The 16,175-nt window shown below is 43.2% G+C and overlaps 1 long non-coding RNA gene across 3 annotated transcripts; it reads right to left on the reverse strand.

Annotated features, from left to right (window-relative positions):
• Nucleotides 1-4,246: 4,246 nt before the first annotated feature.
• LOC142031892 (uncharacterized) lies at nt 4,247-16,076 on the reverse strand. Of its 3 annotated transcripts, XR_012650653.1 has the most exons (4): nt 12,085-16,076; nt 11,468-11,604; nt 8,132-8,340; nt 4,247-5,430 (listed from the first exon to the last, which is right to left on the reverse strand). It is a non-coding gene; the product is annotated as an uncharacterized LOC142031892 (long non-coding RNA). The 3 variants fall into 3 exon arrangements; XR_012650651.1 differs by lacking the exon at nt 11,468-11,604; XR_012650652.1 differs by having other exon boundaries at nt 11,468-16,076.
• Between the last annotated feature and the right edge of the window lie 99 nt (nt 16,077-16,175).

Below are 16,175 nucleotides of genomic sequence, written 5' to 3' on the forward strand. Positions count from 1 at the left end.
CAGTGCTTTATTTTCTCTCTGATCTTTAATTTTTAGGGGATATTTGTGATTACGGAGAACTTCCAACATTTCAGGCAGATGGGAAATTTTTAAACAACTGATGTAATAGAGAGTTTAGGTGTTAGCATGCGATGAAACAATATCTTATTCTTACTGACAGCAGGATACAAAAATTTCTTGTATTTAGGGCTCTTCCTGAAACTAGCAAGAACGATGGATAAATGTCTTTAAATGGACTGCAGATCTTTGCATCACACTCAACTAAACGCTCTGTCTCTTTGATTCTTCTAGGATAAAACATTCAAGAAAACTAAACATGATTTTCCCCCCTCTTCTATGTTCACCTTTGAGTTGAGAAGTTTTCTATCAAGCGATTCAAGCTGTAGAAAACATCAAGTACCCTGAGCACCTTGCTATGATTTATAATCCCCAAAATCTTGATCCTGATACCAGACATGAGAAACTTGGATCCATATTGAGAAAATGACTTGATCTTATGCTAATCTCGATCAAACTGTTGACACTGACATTACGCAAACATACTAGGATGTAATTACATTTTACACTGATCTATAAAATATTCATGTAATAATAATGAATACATACATGCAATCATACAATATCATCATCATAAACTGTGGTCAAATACATACGATATTTGCAATGCTTATACCTTGTTCATATAAATAAATATTCATTAGAACTGAAACTAATTACTGCATGGTTGATGACAGCTGCGAATATTAAGCACCACTACTGAATTATGCCTTCAAAGGCAATTTTGAAATGACATTCATTTTCAAGTTGCGGGTCAGTTTATTTGTCCAGCTATGATAATATTTTTTTCCAGTGGAAAGAATAATGTTTATACTAATTGTCATGAGAATGTCTAAGCATTTTCTGTGACTAGTAATCAGACTAGGGAGCTGCGAGTGTCTGTAAGTACACCAATGCTAGTCTATTTTCATATTTAAAATTGGCCTTTCCCACAGCTCATTCAAGTTTATGTTCGAGCCACATGTCCCACAGATAAATAAACAGATGCTCTATATAAAGAGTTAGATCATATTCTGAATGAGTGAGGAACATATGTCATCATTAAGGGAAGCTTTGGTGCCAACGCTGGCATTAAGGTAGAGGAAAGAAAACAAGGAAGAACTTGAAATAGAGCAACAAAATCCCAAGGAAGTTGTCAAAACCAGAAGAGAGGTTATTTGTGCTAGAGTTGGCAATAAAGTGTTGCTCGGCAGTTTTGGTTGAAAAACAAAAGAATAGCAAGAGGAAATTTTGATTTTTAATTAGAAAACTTCCTCTGTTGTCAGTAGTTTTGGGCTGAAACCAAAAATTATGGGTTTTTTACCTCAACATGCCAAACCCCTAAGTTTTGTTTCAACATAACTTTTTGCGAGGGATTTAAGGTGCCCAGTTTTCCAACGAAAACAACAACAAAACGAATAAAACTGAAATTTCCCAAGAATATTTCTCTTTGTTGGAAATCTTTTTATTTTTTTCAGTAAGAAATTTTCATGGAAGTTTTTTTTTCACATGCCACTGATGAAAGGAAGATATCCAGATATAGCTGATAATAGATCTTTACTGTCTGAATGCAACTAGATGACAGTGTTTTTATTGTTACTATTGTGTTGTGTGCTTCATAAATAGAGACTGGAAAGACAGTTCATGCCCAAGAGATCATTGTAATCTAAATATAAGTCTAGAGGCTTTATTTATAAAATGTACAGAATCAGGGGGTTTTAATTGCATGCAGAAATATTGTTCAGAGAAAAATACTGTGCACACAAAAAGAACTTTAGTTCCCAGGTTTGGGGAAAATCATAAGTGAAAAATCATGTTATAAGTAAAAAAAAAAAAAAAAGAAAAAGTTATCTGCAAATGCCTCATGAATTTATCTGCAAGTTGATCATAGCAAATGACAGAGGACTAACACAGAAAACCTGGAAAAGACTGAAGAGCTCCCTGAAGAACCAGAAGAGGGAGGGGAGTCTGTGATGGGCAGAGGAGAGATCACTGATGCGGTCAGAGGGTTTATGTAGGATATTGTTTCAGGTGACGGTTGATTTCCTAAATCATAGGCATCCTAAGATACATCCAAAGGTGCAGTGAATAATAATGCACAAAGCACTGGAAGGGCAGAGCTGCTGTTACACCAATTTTTATCTCTAAATTTGCTAGGAAAAGGTTTATTTCTTGGATGAAATCCGCAAGAACTGAGGGATCCAAGGGTGGGAGGGGAGAGCCTGTCTCGAGGAAAGGAAAAGACCCATTTCCCTGCTATCGGTGTAGCATGGTGGGATCAGGAAATTTGGAACCAGGCTGGGGATCCTCTGGCCGGTGGTACGCAGGGGAGGTGGGACGTTCTGCATCTGCACATCGTGCACCACCTCCAGAGGAGGTTGCTGGATTTAGCGAGCAGCTTTTTGCTGCCGGTTACATCGGTCAGTGTCGGCGTCTAAAGATTTGGCAGCATGCGGCCGGATCTGTGTGAGACTTGGCTGCCTGCACCATCTTTTTATGCACTTAATTTGAGAAATGAGTACACCACAAATTTCTGATGGCCTGATGCAAGAGAAAACATCCAGTGCTCCGTAAGCTGAAAACCTCCTAAAAAGCCCCAGACCCAGGTGTAGTCCTATCTGAAGGAAACACCCGCCTGGCACTCCAGATTTGGAAAAGAAACTTTACCAGGGAACTTGTCGGAAGGGTTTTGGAGCAGGACCATTCACACCAACAAGCTTTGGGTTATTTCCTCCTCACGGTTGTGCAACTGCCCTTTTGCCCAGGTCTTCAGCGCTGCCGCTACGGGAGTCCCACACCAACCAGCCCCTGCTGAGGGGTCCTGAATGTTTGGGAGTGAAGGAAAGGGGCAGCCTGGTCCAGGGTGGCCACTTAAGGTTGTCTTCTCCCAGATGTTGTGGCCATCACCACCGGCTCTGGGTCTCTTGGATGGGCAGGTGGTCTGAGGTTGGCTGGAAGGAGAGCAGAGCCGTGGTTTGCCGAACGCAGTCAGCGGACGCTGGCAGCCGGTCGGCAGTCGGGTACGTTCCTACCTCACTCCAGCTATTTCATTTATGTGACAGTTTGTGGGAAACATCTGGCACAGCATCTGACTGACACGTCTCCAGCTACAGAAAGCTGAGAAAAATCAAAGCACCCACCAGAGATAACAAAATGCATTTTTATGCATTTTAAGCCTCATTCTTTTCTCTCAGCCACCAGGCCCGAGCCAGGGGTAATTCAGCTAAAGTCAGTGAAGGACAGGCTAAAGATAGTGTGAACTTTGGTTAAAATGTTGCTGCCTCATAAGACAATCCCTGAACCAGGCCATCCAGGTTCTCCTACTCGCACCATCACTGATTTTGTGTACGAACCTGGGCAAGTCATTTTTTCTTTCCCTCACTTCAGTTTCTCTCTCCAAATGGGGGAAACAAGAGAGTGCTTCGGTCACACATGTTGATATCTGCCAGAGCAGTGTAGAAGAGTTAAATGTAATTACAGCCATTCTGGCTGCATTGACGATTGTACGTAACTTTTGGTGATCATCCAACAGCCAAAAGTAAAACAGGACCAGGAGCTGGAAGGTGAAACATTTTCAGTTCAGTCTGAATGTGTAGAGCATGTTTTTAGGGCAGACGAGGAACCACTGCAACAGCTTACCAATGACCATGGTGGATTCTCCACGCAGAGTATCTACAGGCAGTCTGGGTGTTTTTCTGACATTAAAGATAGAGGTTCTAGAGGACTAGAATGGTGTTTTAACATTCAGCTTTCCTTCATCCAACAGCTGATGTCCTCGCTACTATAAATTGAAGATAATTCTCTTATGTGAGGGAAACCCAGGTCTCTGCAGGGCTCAGATACACGATCCAGTTAGTGCAAGCGAACAAGCTACCTCATGTCAGCTGAGATGTGGTAACTCCGCGCGTACTTGCTCCTACAAGCAATAACAATAGCTCCCTACAGCAACCGTGTGCTATTTCAGTTTTGCTTTCCCCACCACAAGAAGTGCCATTCCACTGCCTGCACAAGAGACAAAGCACGCACACGGCTGTAACAGTTGCCCAGCTCAGTTGGGCTGACAAGCGCTAGCTTGTCAAATGGCAGTAACTCAATCGAATGTCTGAGCACTAATATTGAAACTCCATTAAAAATGAGAAGACCTCTTTGGAGATGTGTTCATTCTTAAGACATCATAAAAATGGATGTGGTTTTGCAGTGGAGAAGTTCAAACAGGTAGCCCGCAATCTTCTCCCCGGGTCTATGTGAAGCTCTCCAGCTTCATAACCAGCCACTGCTGCTGCTATCCACAGTCGCTGCTTAAAATACTCTCTGCTGTTGGAATACACCAGAACAGCCCTCCTCCCACATCCAGCCCCCATACAGAATGATCTCAATGCAAAAGAAATGACAAAAAGAGTGGTTTTGGCAATAATTAGGTCAATTAGAATGTAACAAGGAGAGTGGTCTAGACATAGATGGCATTTAAATTAGCAACATTTAGGTTCTTCAGTTCAATCACCTATTTAATCATCAGTTCATCTATGTGAATTCCTAGCAAATTAGAGAATTTGCTAATTTAACGTACCCTGAAGGTGGTGACTAAATTATGTATCAATGTCACTGATGCCTGCTCTGTCTAAAGCATAAGAGAAACGGAGCCAGGCTCTTCAGAGAGGGGCTTTGGTGTCACATGTTCTCCAGGGATCACTCAAAATGCTGTGTCTCAGAAAGGTTTGTAAGGTTAAAAAAGACACTTTGGTTCTGCATTAGCCAATCCAAATTTCATTTAAGCTTTCCTCGTCCAAACCTGAAGCCCATGCACAAAGCCACTGACAAAAGAGAGGGAACTGAAATAAATTTAATTCTCAACATGTCCTGTAGTCCAAAGTGGCAGGAGGCCATTTTTGAAGCCGAGGGTAATGAACAATAATCACTTTTATAAGCGATACAGTATAAGTAGATCTGAAAGTGGGAGATGATGCAGGAAACCATACCGTCCTCTTACATGATGTGCTAAGAAACTGATCCTGTGGCTTGCATAGCACTTTTCCCAGGCCAGACAAGATGCCATCAGTCTCTCCTGGTGGGGCTAACCCTTACCTGGGTGAAACTGTCCCCTGTGGAAAGCCTGCACAAGAGTTATCCATCACTCAGGTGGCTCCTCTAATTGCAAGTGGCACATAAAAAAGTCTCTTCTGGCTTTATAATTGATGCCCTGCCAGAAGCCAAAGCATTGTCCTTCCTCTGGGGCTCAGATGTGATCCTCTCACATCCTTCTTCAAAACTGACAGGGACTTCAGCGAGGCTGAAATCAAGCTCTGAAGAAAACAAGTTTATGGTGCGCCTCTGAAAGGGGTCTTTGCAGAAAACGTGGATGGGGAGGGAATGGAAGATGAGGAAGTTGGAACAAATCTGGGAGGAAAACAAAACCAGAATTTTTGAAAAGTCTGATTTTATGCTGCACAACCTGCATGTTTTACCCTCTTTCCTGTTCACTTTAATTTTAGACTCAGCAATTGGAGGAAGCCCCTACTGTGTAGTCAGTACCAGATTGAGGAGTCAATCTTGGGCCCTGCCTAGAGCAAAAAAAGGGGATACTATTTGTCACACACAGTAGCTCTGCTTAAGCATCCCCTAGAAAAGGGCATGCTCCTGTCCGTGAGACCAGGCTGACAGTCCCAGAGATCCTTCCAGGTATGGTGGAGGGAGTGGTACCTCTACAGGTAAGAGGCAGCATCGTTCCAGCGAGAGGTGTGCTTTGTCAGCACACCGTCATCTGCAGGGGTTTCTGAGAGGTTACCTGGTGACTTGAAAACAGGCCTACCGTCAAAGAGTTCAGATGCTTCTTGAGTGGTATTCAAATGCCTAGAGATATAGGGATGGGTGCAGCCTTGGCAAGATTTTAAAAGCAAGATAAGGAGAAATGAATAATTAGGCATCTGACTGGAGCTGAAAATTCACATCTTTCCTCAGGATTGGTGAACTGCTTTGGCTAAAATAAGATGCAATTTGAATCTTTGCCAGTTGCTTGTATTAAACTGAACCCTTTTTTTTTTTTTCCCTTAAGATCAGAGATTGCTTTGTTCAATGTTGAAGCACGTCAGAAATTCTTCTGTGAACCTTGGAAGTCTAAGTGGGGGGAGTGGAGAAGAAGGAGTTACCATACTGCTGCATTTGGCACTGGGTGCAACCGAGTGAATGCTGCCTCCAGGTCTGGGTCTGTGATTCAGCAGGGATTTTGATAAACTAAAGAGGCTGCATAGATGCAGGTACCCACCTTGCTACCTCTCCACACCTGTTTTAGGACATTTGGCTTGGTTAAATATAAACTCCAAAGAAAGGGTCCCTCTGCTCACCCCAGGGCTGGCTGTTTTCGGAGGTGTTTGCCCTTCAGCCCAGGACCTTGCAGAGAGACCAGCTTTTTTTCCAGAGCCACTTGCTGGCTTTAAAATGAGTTGCTCCCTTCCCAGATGGGCCTGATAACAGGGAGCTGGCTGGCCCCAGGCCCTCGGAATTGTAAAAGGTTGCAGGCACCACCGCTGCAGCCCAGAGCAGAACCAGGAGAGGGGTTACAAGAAAAACTCCCTTTGATTTCAGCAGAAAGTGAGATTATTTGGGCAATAAATGAATACAGCAAGTACATGCTAACGTGGCCAGATCTGAAATGAAAATAAAGACAATTTTAGCATTCTTTTACAGTGCCTGATTGAAGAATTTGGTCACATGGCAGGAAAGAAGGTCATGGAAGAGAGCTCTTTTAACAGAAGCCCATTCGTATTTTAAACTGGTCACATGCCTTTTCATTCTCTGATGTGAGTCTCCTCTTCCTTCATCTTTATTTACATTGGTCTGTTTTCATATTTTGCTTTGAATTGCAGGCAGACTTTTCTCTATTAGCCAGTTTGAAGGGGTGGTGGAGGCATCCCCACTCAACTCCTGTTTGCCCCATGTCCGAGAGGAATCATTTTTCCTAATGAAAGAGCATTAGGGCAATCTCATTGACACCATGCATTTTATGCTGACTGGTCAAGATCAATTCTAGAAACAAACTGTACCACGCGAGTGTTTCTACTCTTCCATTTGTCTCTGCAGTCAGGCACACTTCAAATACATTCCACGCCACATCACGGACCAGAACAAAAGGTTTGCATCTGAAACGGTGGGACTCATAGCTAACATTATCAGAAGTGTTGCATAGTGATGCCACTGTAGTAAAACACAGATTTCTATCGGAGAAACATGTATCATGCTCAGAAGGATAGCAGCATTTGTAAAAGCATGCAGTACATAATGAGGAGAATTTCATCATGCAGAGCAAGGAGACTTGTCAGCGGCTACAGAGCAATAGATTTAATTCATACCTGAGAATAATTTGATCTTCAGTTTTCCTCCACACTACTTACTACACCCAAACAGCTTGTACAAGCTATTGACGGGCAGAAATTGTCGAGGAGTTATGGCTTTTTAAGACCTGACTTTCTCAGCACTTGCAAATGCAAGAGCAGAATGCTGATTAGCTCTAAGATGACATATGCATAAAAAAAGGACCTCAAGAATATAATAATTCAAGGCTACTTAAAACGAAAGGTGTTTTTGTAAACATTACGCAAATATTGATTTGGGGAATCTGAGCTCTGAGCCGAAAGCCAGGCTGAATGCATTTCCAGGGAGTGTGCAGTTAGTACCTCAACCGTGATAAGATTACAATGAGCATTTTTGACTATTGCTAACCATAAACAGAAATTTGAGCTGTGAGGGTCAACGTGGTGACTCAGCAATCAAAGTTATTTCACCCTGCTGCAGCCAGAGAACTGCAGTTTAGTTTCCAGAACCACGTTTAGGATTTCCAGGGGGAACAGGAGATGAGTCAGGGAATTAGAGCAACCTTGCATTACTTAACTAGTGCTTGTGGCTTGATCAATGGCACTGGGAAAGCTCTGCTGTAGGGAACCCCTGCAACAGTGTCGCAGTGTGCTTGCTGTTACAGAGCGCTGTGGAAGCTGCCAGTGCTGTCAGATGTCGGGGGGGGGAAATAGGGGAGAGAAGGAAAAAAAAAAAGATCAGCTAATAATGTGAGAATTTACTGTAGCATCGCATGGCAGATAATACTTACCTTATTGTGCATGGACTGATGCATACTATATCCCAGCTGTGATGCAGGTAGGCACAAAACTTTATATCCCATGGCTCAGAAATACTGCTATTTTCAAGGTACAGCCAATCCCTGGTAAACTGGAACGCACACAAAACCCACAACGTTCCTAGAGCTGGAGTGTGTCCTCACTGGTCAGCTGCAACGTCAGGCAGGTGATTAACAAATGCCTGGATAAAATGAGTGAGGTCTTGTTTATCAACCACCATACTATTAATTAGCTCACATGTCAATATTAATTGAAGTCATTTGTATTAATAATGGTCATCTCTGCAAGGTGTATGGCATACCCGCAGGGATCTGTGCTTGCTCCTGGGCTTAACTTTTGGCAAATATTCTAACCTAGGAGATATCTTCACAATTTCAAAATACTAATTTTTTGAGAGATAACTAGCTGTGTAACTAATGGCTGTTTATTAATAGAACCTATACATGGAAAACCATCACCTAACAACTACGTCTGAAATAAAAACAGCGTAACAGTGTTATGTAAGAAACTGTCTAGCTGAAGCCGTGTCATAAAAAAGCTCCAATGACACACGTAAGGGGGGTAACATTATTTGCAAATTATAATAATAGCTTTCCACATCTGTTCTCACGAAGAGGGAAAGCTGCGTGGCTGCTGGTATTTTATTTAAGGTTTGAATCTATCCATATTGCTTTACATTTTCTAAAAAAATCTATGACTCTCTTCATTTTACTTTGTCTTACTTTGCTAAAGGCAATGCTGTAGCTCAGGTTACTCTGGGGTTGTCATCATCCCAGGCTCAGGTTGAGCCTCTTCTGGAACTGAATTGTCCCAGGTGTGCTTTCAATTTAAAAATGACTCTATGAGGACAAATATTAGGGCAATCACAGCTGCTTCTGTGCTACTAAACATGATTGTTATTTTATCATTTATAGGATTGCCAGAGCTCCCTGGTGCTGCGCGGTGTCCTGGCACCTCACAAGAGGCAACGTCTGCCCCAAGGATCCTATAATCAAAGAACAGCGAAGGGGCTGGGGGAAGGGAATTAATCAATGATTGATTTTCTCTGCATTAAATACAGGAGTGTCTGAGGTATGGAGATTAAATGACTTGGCTAGGTTATGCAGAGAGTCTATAAAAGAATTGGGAATTGAAAGTAGCCCTCTTCCATCTAAATTCAGACATGTTGAGTCATCAGTCAATAACAAGACTGATTTCCATGGCAGTAGCGTTCGGAGGCTTTAATCAGGTTTCATGTCCTATTATGCTGGGTACTGTGTAAATATAGAATAACAGATACTCTCTGCAGGCATGTGCTTAAACAGATCCCTGCTGATTTCAGTGGAACTCTACATGTCCAGAAGGATTCCCTGGGGTAGATCTGATTTTCTAAATAGGGATGAGATGCAGTAGGTGGGAGTAAAACCTGCAGGATTTATGGGGAACAGATTATAGGGGAACAGGTTATAGGTAACGGGATCACAGGGGTGCCGGCGTAAGGTACGCAGTGTAGCAACTTTGTTGATGACTTGTTTTATTTATTAATTATGGAAGAGGGTAAATGAACAAGGGAAAATCATAAACTTTTTCAGTGGGAGTCTGGTACCTATGTGCTTTGAAGTGTCTGAGTACTGGTGTTTTAGTGAATTGCAAAGTTCTCCTGCCCAAGAATAAATCAAAAGCACTTAAAACAACTGCAGCAAAGCTCTTTTCCATTTTTTCACATAAACAGTCTTTAGCAAAGAGTAACCTCTTTGCTAACTTGAAAGGTGGGACGGTGAAAGGTAAATGGAGAATAAAGATGCTATAATGGGAAGAACCATGAGCACATTTGGAGGACATCTGCTGAGATGTTATCGGTGGCGAAAAGAAGCCCTGCCCATCTGGTGACATCATTTTCTACAACTTCCAGCCTGTCCTGGCAGGCTCAGGGGCTGCAGCGGGAACGCTGTGTGAGAGCCAGGCTGGATGCGGCAGAAAAATACAGTGGGCCTGATTCCCTCCAGGCTGGCAACGAATATCTGGCTGAGGAGCAGCCAGTTCTCCAGCCGAATGCAGATGACAAGGCTGAGGGCAGTGAAGACTGCAAGGGAGGTCAACAGGTGGATTTCTTTCACAGTTGCCCTTATCATTTTAATATTTAGCATGTATGTCAGACAAGCACCGAGGAGCTCCTGCAGAGACTGTGCTCAGCACAGGACGCGGACATGCCGAGAGGTAGGTCCTGTCCACACAGCCCCGAAGGGATGGATGGCCCTGTAATCCACAGCCTCCAAGTGGTCCCAGCTTGATGCGTGAGCCTTTCTGTTCAAGGCTGGGATGGGAAGTTCAGCAGACAGGCCACGTTTGACGACTCGGGGTCCAGGAAAACTGATGTTATGTGCTGAGCATGGTGAGGGGTGGGGTGGTGAGGGCAACCAAGTAGGTACTTGTTATATCAGCACACATGCAGGGTTTTTTAGCCTGAATTCTGCAGTGTTTGTGCATGTGCCTGGTTCTTATTCCTAATATCTTCTTAAACTTCTTCCTAATGTTTTCTTAACTTCTGGATACCATCAGCTCATGTGGCAGCAATGTTTTCAATGCCTGCGTCTACATTAGCACGTCTGAATCAGGAGTGTGTTACCAAAGCAAATCTCCTGATCATACCGATTTACTGTGCTTCAGTTTGTATCATGGACCAATCTGGGAGTGCATCAACTGGGCTCCCTTCCAGCAAACCTAAAGCAGTGAGATCCTCCAGACCAGTTCACGTGAACTCTGGCCACCACTGGGCATGCAGTCCATAGGACCCCGTTGCAGCTATCCCAAAGCACCCCCACTCCACTGGAACACCTTTGGTGTGGACATGGGGTCCTCCACACCAACAGAGTGATTACTCCAGAAAACCACTCCTCCAGGGCCACTACTGCTCATGCAGAGCAAGCACAGCTCAGCTTGTTGCCCACAGGAAACTTTGGGCCAGGGGGAGAAGAAGAGGGTTCAGGCTTGGAGAGGAGCCCTGCCCCTCAAAGAAAGATTGACATAACTCGCTCTGGCCACAGGGTGCAACAGCCATAAACCTATCTGTAGGCACAGCTAACAAAAGCAGCGTTGGTGTAGCTTTACTGTGTAGTAAAAGCACTCGGAAGTTTTGTGACAATAAGAAGTCAGGCAGAAAAGGAGACCTTAGTGATGTCACTGAGGGCAAGGGGTAGCATGAGCTCAAACCTGATCAGACATCAAAGAACTACAGGAGAGAGATGCTCAAACAGAAAAAAAAAAAAAATATATTTAAAATATGTTTTTTTATATATATAAAAATATTTATATAATATATAAATTATTACCGGGGGTCTCCTTTCATAAGACTGCTTGTTGTATTATAAATAAAGCAGAAACTCCTCTCCCTTGTTGCTCCATAAGCCATTGCTTTTTGGTTGGTGTCTGATTGGCATGACTGCAGAAACAGGGACACAGCAGGGCTCTGAAGTAAAGAGAGCACCAAAGATATGAATTCATCTTTCCTCTCTTTTCCTGCTTTTATGCATGGTAGTGTCTTCTCTTTTACCTATGACATGTGAATACAGATGAAGACATCACTAAGTGCAATTTTATGGCTGCAGTAGCCAGAGGGTCAGACCAGAATGATGCTGAAATGGTCACTTCTGCCCTTAAAAAAGTTTCCAAACCATACAATTTTGAGGAAGTGTTTTAAAGGGTAGCAGATTTTTGCATGCATGCAGATGCCATTAAAAATGCACTGAAGAAATTAAAAGCAATCCCTTCTCTTCTGGCGTTAATATACAAATAATATAAAAACCTGCCAGTCCACTGGATAAATGTCATACGTATACACATTTTAAAGGATCTAGGAAACCCCTGTCACCATAGCGCCTAAAACCTTAACAGCTCGATTACAGCTCTTGATCTCTAGGGAACTGCAAATGTCATGAGGAAGACTGACCTGCTCTGCGCTGGCTTTCCCCTGGAGCTCAAAGCAGCCAGAACCAGTGCTCCAAGAACCCACTGCTGTGTGAGTGCCCGCATCCAGCAGCGCAGTTGCTGCTCCTTCCACGTTTCCATGTGGGGATCTGCAGGGGTAAACTGCAAAAAAACTGTAAAAAAAAAAAAAATCACTGAAACTGCACCCAAGTTAACGTGCCCACATTGTGCTTAACTCTGTAATTTTAGGTGAAGAGCGTAATCAGCGTTGGGTGTGGGAGAGTTGGGAATGCACCAGGAACCTGGAAGTTTTTACTTTTCTTTTAATATGTGTCTATAACTTCAGTATTTCCATCTCAGAGGATTTGTCTTTCTGACTAGTGTTAAGATTGTGATGTTTCTTCACACAGATCATTGGAATTTTCTGCATTTTCAGGTATCCTCCCAGAACTAAGAACTCAAGACATGTTATTTTATAAGCAAGGGGGAAAAGCAGCGGTTTGAAGCAGACTTCAGTCCCTTCAGATCAAAACCCGTGTCTTCTGATGTGTCTCCACGGTGCCTAATGGTGCCTGGTCCAGGCAGGGACTTGGGGTTATTACTGTAACAACAAAAGCAGCTGTGGTGGTGTATGGGACAGACCTGATACACTTGCTATTTTTGTACATTCTATATCTAACTAGTGCATTTTCTATGCAAACCAGTTCAGTTCCTGTTTATATAGCAAATTCCCCATAGTGTGTTTGCTGCCCGTTGTCACGGCTGTCATCATTCCTGGTCAAGAGGACTGTACTGCTCTCACTTTGGAGTTTGTCAGCAGCGTTCGTGACCCAGCCAGAAAAAGCTCTTTGCGGGACGGCGAAGCGTGCCTTCTTCCTCCTGCTCCAGCTGGAGAAAGCCCACTGCCATCCCAGGGCTGCCCAGCTTGAGCACCCTGGTGACCGGGAACAGAAGCTGGAAACCAAACCTAGGGCTCCTGTCCAATCTTTCCCTGGACTTTTAGCGAGCCATTGGGAAGAGCTCCCAAAAATGCTTCGACAAACAGGCATCATTCAGTTTGCTGCTCTTCACGTTACCAGTTTAGCTGACACTTAGTCTTGTAGGAAATTCATTGGAGAAGTACAAACGAAATCATACATTTATTCAAAAGATGGATCTCTAAAAAGCAAAATTACAATGTTTCAGTATGACTACATTCATTATTTTTTTCCAGATAGCCTGCTATTGTTTTGCTATTGAGAAATACACCTTCAAACACTGGATTCGTTCAGTTTTAGAAGCACAGCTATGTTTATTATATTTGGTGCCATGAAACACACTTTTAATTTGTATTTTTATTGAGCTAGATTTTTGTTTGAGACCAAACCTGAGTTGTTTAAAAGCTGTTAATGCCTAGACTGAGATACTAGCTCTGTAATTCTAATAGGATGTCATATAGTCTCTTCCTTTGAGTACCTTTGAGTACAGCCCACCTTTTAAAAAGGGAGGAACAAATTCACTGTTGACCCATAAAGGTGCTGTCATTACTTGCAATAATGGAACAGAACTTGTTCTACTGGGGGTTAACTCAATAATTCCACTTCATTTTACTGTGCTAGTCTTTCTTCTTATGTGTGACTGGATAAAAAAACCATTTTTATCCCAAGCTGCTTAATTTTATCATTTCAAAATAACTTTTAAAAGTTATATCAAATTATATGTTACCTACATATGTGTTAAAAATGGATGAGGAGTGCCTGCTCTTCTGGCGTGGTATTGATACGCTGTTTGGCATTCAACCATTCTTTGCCACTAACCCTTACGTTCAGTATTTTTAGGTAATATAATACCAAGGAACAGTTGATGCACCTTATCCTGAAGCACTTAATAAGCTAGAGTCAACAGATGTGAAATCTGAGGACGCGCTCAGGGAAATCTAGGGACTTCCCTGAAAATTAGGGTTATAGACTATAATCCCATTGATGATAACTGAGTGATAAAACCCACATTGTTTGCATTTATAACAATTCTTGAGTGATTTCATTGTTCTCAAAAGAAAAAAAAAAAGCTGCTTTTGTTCATTGTCAATACAAAGTCACTCTTGTTGTTGCAGACCAGGCACTTCCTACTTCACCTGGGTATTTTTATCCACAGTACTTTGCTGTGTTTGAAAGATAAGCCCTTACTCCAGACACTGAACCACACTTCCCCCTCAACTTTGGGGAATGTCAGATCCAGATCAGGATCCAAACTTTCTAGTTTGGGCCTGTCTTTCATCATCATAAATCAACAATTGCCAAATCTAAACAATCTGTTCGTGTTGAAATTTGGGGTTTTTTTTAATTGCACTTCCTTTCTAGCAAACAACTGAGGTTTATTTTCTTCTCTTCAGGACAGAAAACTGTTTACTGTATGACCTTATTTTTTAAACTGCTGCTTCATTTGCAGCGGGAAGTCCTAACGACCTTGCTCACCACACAGCCTGGGAGCTTATCAATCAGGACAGGGTTTGGCAGGAAGGCAAGAAAGCTCTCCGGCAATCAGATCTACTACCAGAGATCCCCCTGCCTGGACAGAAGCGTCTTACAGCCCGTGAACTGCTGTACTTACACATGCTCTTTCTTGCTAGGTGTAACTGCGGTCTGAAGACTCAAAATTAGCTCAAAAATTAATTTTCTTCTTGTTTTTGTTAAGTTTGATACATGTCCTCTGAGCTGCCTGCAAACTTTGCACACTGATGATTAATTTGATTTTTAATGTATCTTTAATGCCCACCTACATTTTAATCTACGCTAAATATTCTGTACGTAATGCAGAGTAGGTCGAAATGTGATCACAAACCCAGATTTTTCCTTTCCATTACCTTTGCATCTTAGAGAGTTCTCACAGCCATTTATTTCATTCTGCCCTGGTATCAACGGAAATCTTTCCACTGCCTGCCGCAGATGAGGATCTGACTCTAAACTAGGTAACTGGGCCTGTACCACGCAGTCTGCTTATTCCGCTAAGTTGCCCAAATGGTACATTTTTAAAACTGTGCTGAAATATGCCCCAGTAAACCTAAAGGACAGCCACAGAAAATGCCACGCTGGTATAGCAGCTCTCTCTGCCAGGAGGAACTGGTCTGTTCCTCGGTGGGAACAGAGGTCTTGCTCTTTCTCCCTGCACCATGAAGAAGAGTGAAGCCTTTCCTCCTCTGTCTTCGTCGTTGGCTCCTCTGCACGCTGGTGTACCCAAAATCCAGCGATCCATTTGATGCTCAGGAACCCTCATGACAGATAGGATTAGACAGACTGAGTAGATCAAAATGAAAGAAGAAAGTGAATTTCACTAAATGTGTGCAATCATTCAAATGATGTGGTAGAAAAGCCTCTTACTATATCAAACAGGTTTGCCACCAGTGTAAAGGCAGAGTCGTATTCCCCAGCTTTACTGCTGTAAATGCATTTTATGCACCTTTATGTTAAGAGTGTAAAGCTGTGGGAAGATGTGCCGTTTTCTAAATTCCAGCTAGCTTCCGACTGCAGAAACGCGCTCATCAGCGATCGTATGTTTCTGAAAAAACGCAATCAGTTCTTACAGCCCAGTTAGCGTTTATGGCACTGTCAATTAGAAAATAAACAAAATCCCTTAATGACCAAAGAGGGCAAATTTTGATACTGGAAGCGCGGAGCACTAATAAATCTGTCAAAGGCATTTCCACAACGTCGTTTTTCAGAGCAGAACGGCTCTTAAAAATCTGACAACACGCTGCCACGCTGCAAAGCCATAGTTCAAGTCATTTGTGATGTTTTGAGCCATTCCTGCTGCGAGAGCAGGACGGCCTCGAGCGCAGCGAGGCGGCGAGGAGAGCAGCGTCCAGCCCCACCGCCCCGGCCCCTTCGCCGCCCAGAGTCCCCGGGGCCGTGGCCTAACCTCCCCACGCCTCGCAGCCCGCCTGCTGAGCAAAGGGATATCGGAATAACCCCCCCGAGGTACCGCGATACCGTCTCATTTCATCAGTTGGTATTCCACGGGCACGAGGGGAAGCTCCGAGCGGAGGGTGAGCGGACTGGCACCCCCTGCTTTTGCCGGGGAAGCTCGCTGGTGGCACCCCAAGAGGTTTTACGGGGGCCCGGCCCTTCCCCAGAGGTT

This window comes from Buteo buteo, chromosome 6 (assembly GCF_964188355.1).
Source record: "Buteo buteo chromosome 6, bButBut1.hap1.1, whole genome shotgun sequence".
In the NCBI taxonomy this organism is placed as follows: Eukaryota; Metazoa; Chordata; class Aves; order Accipitriformes; family Accipitridae; genus Buteo; species Buteo buteo.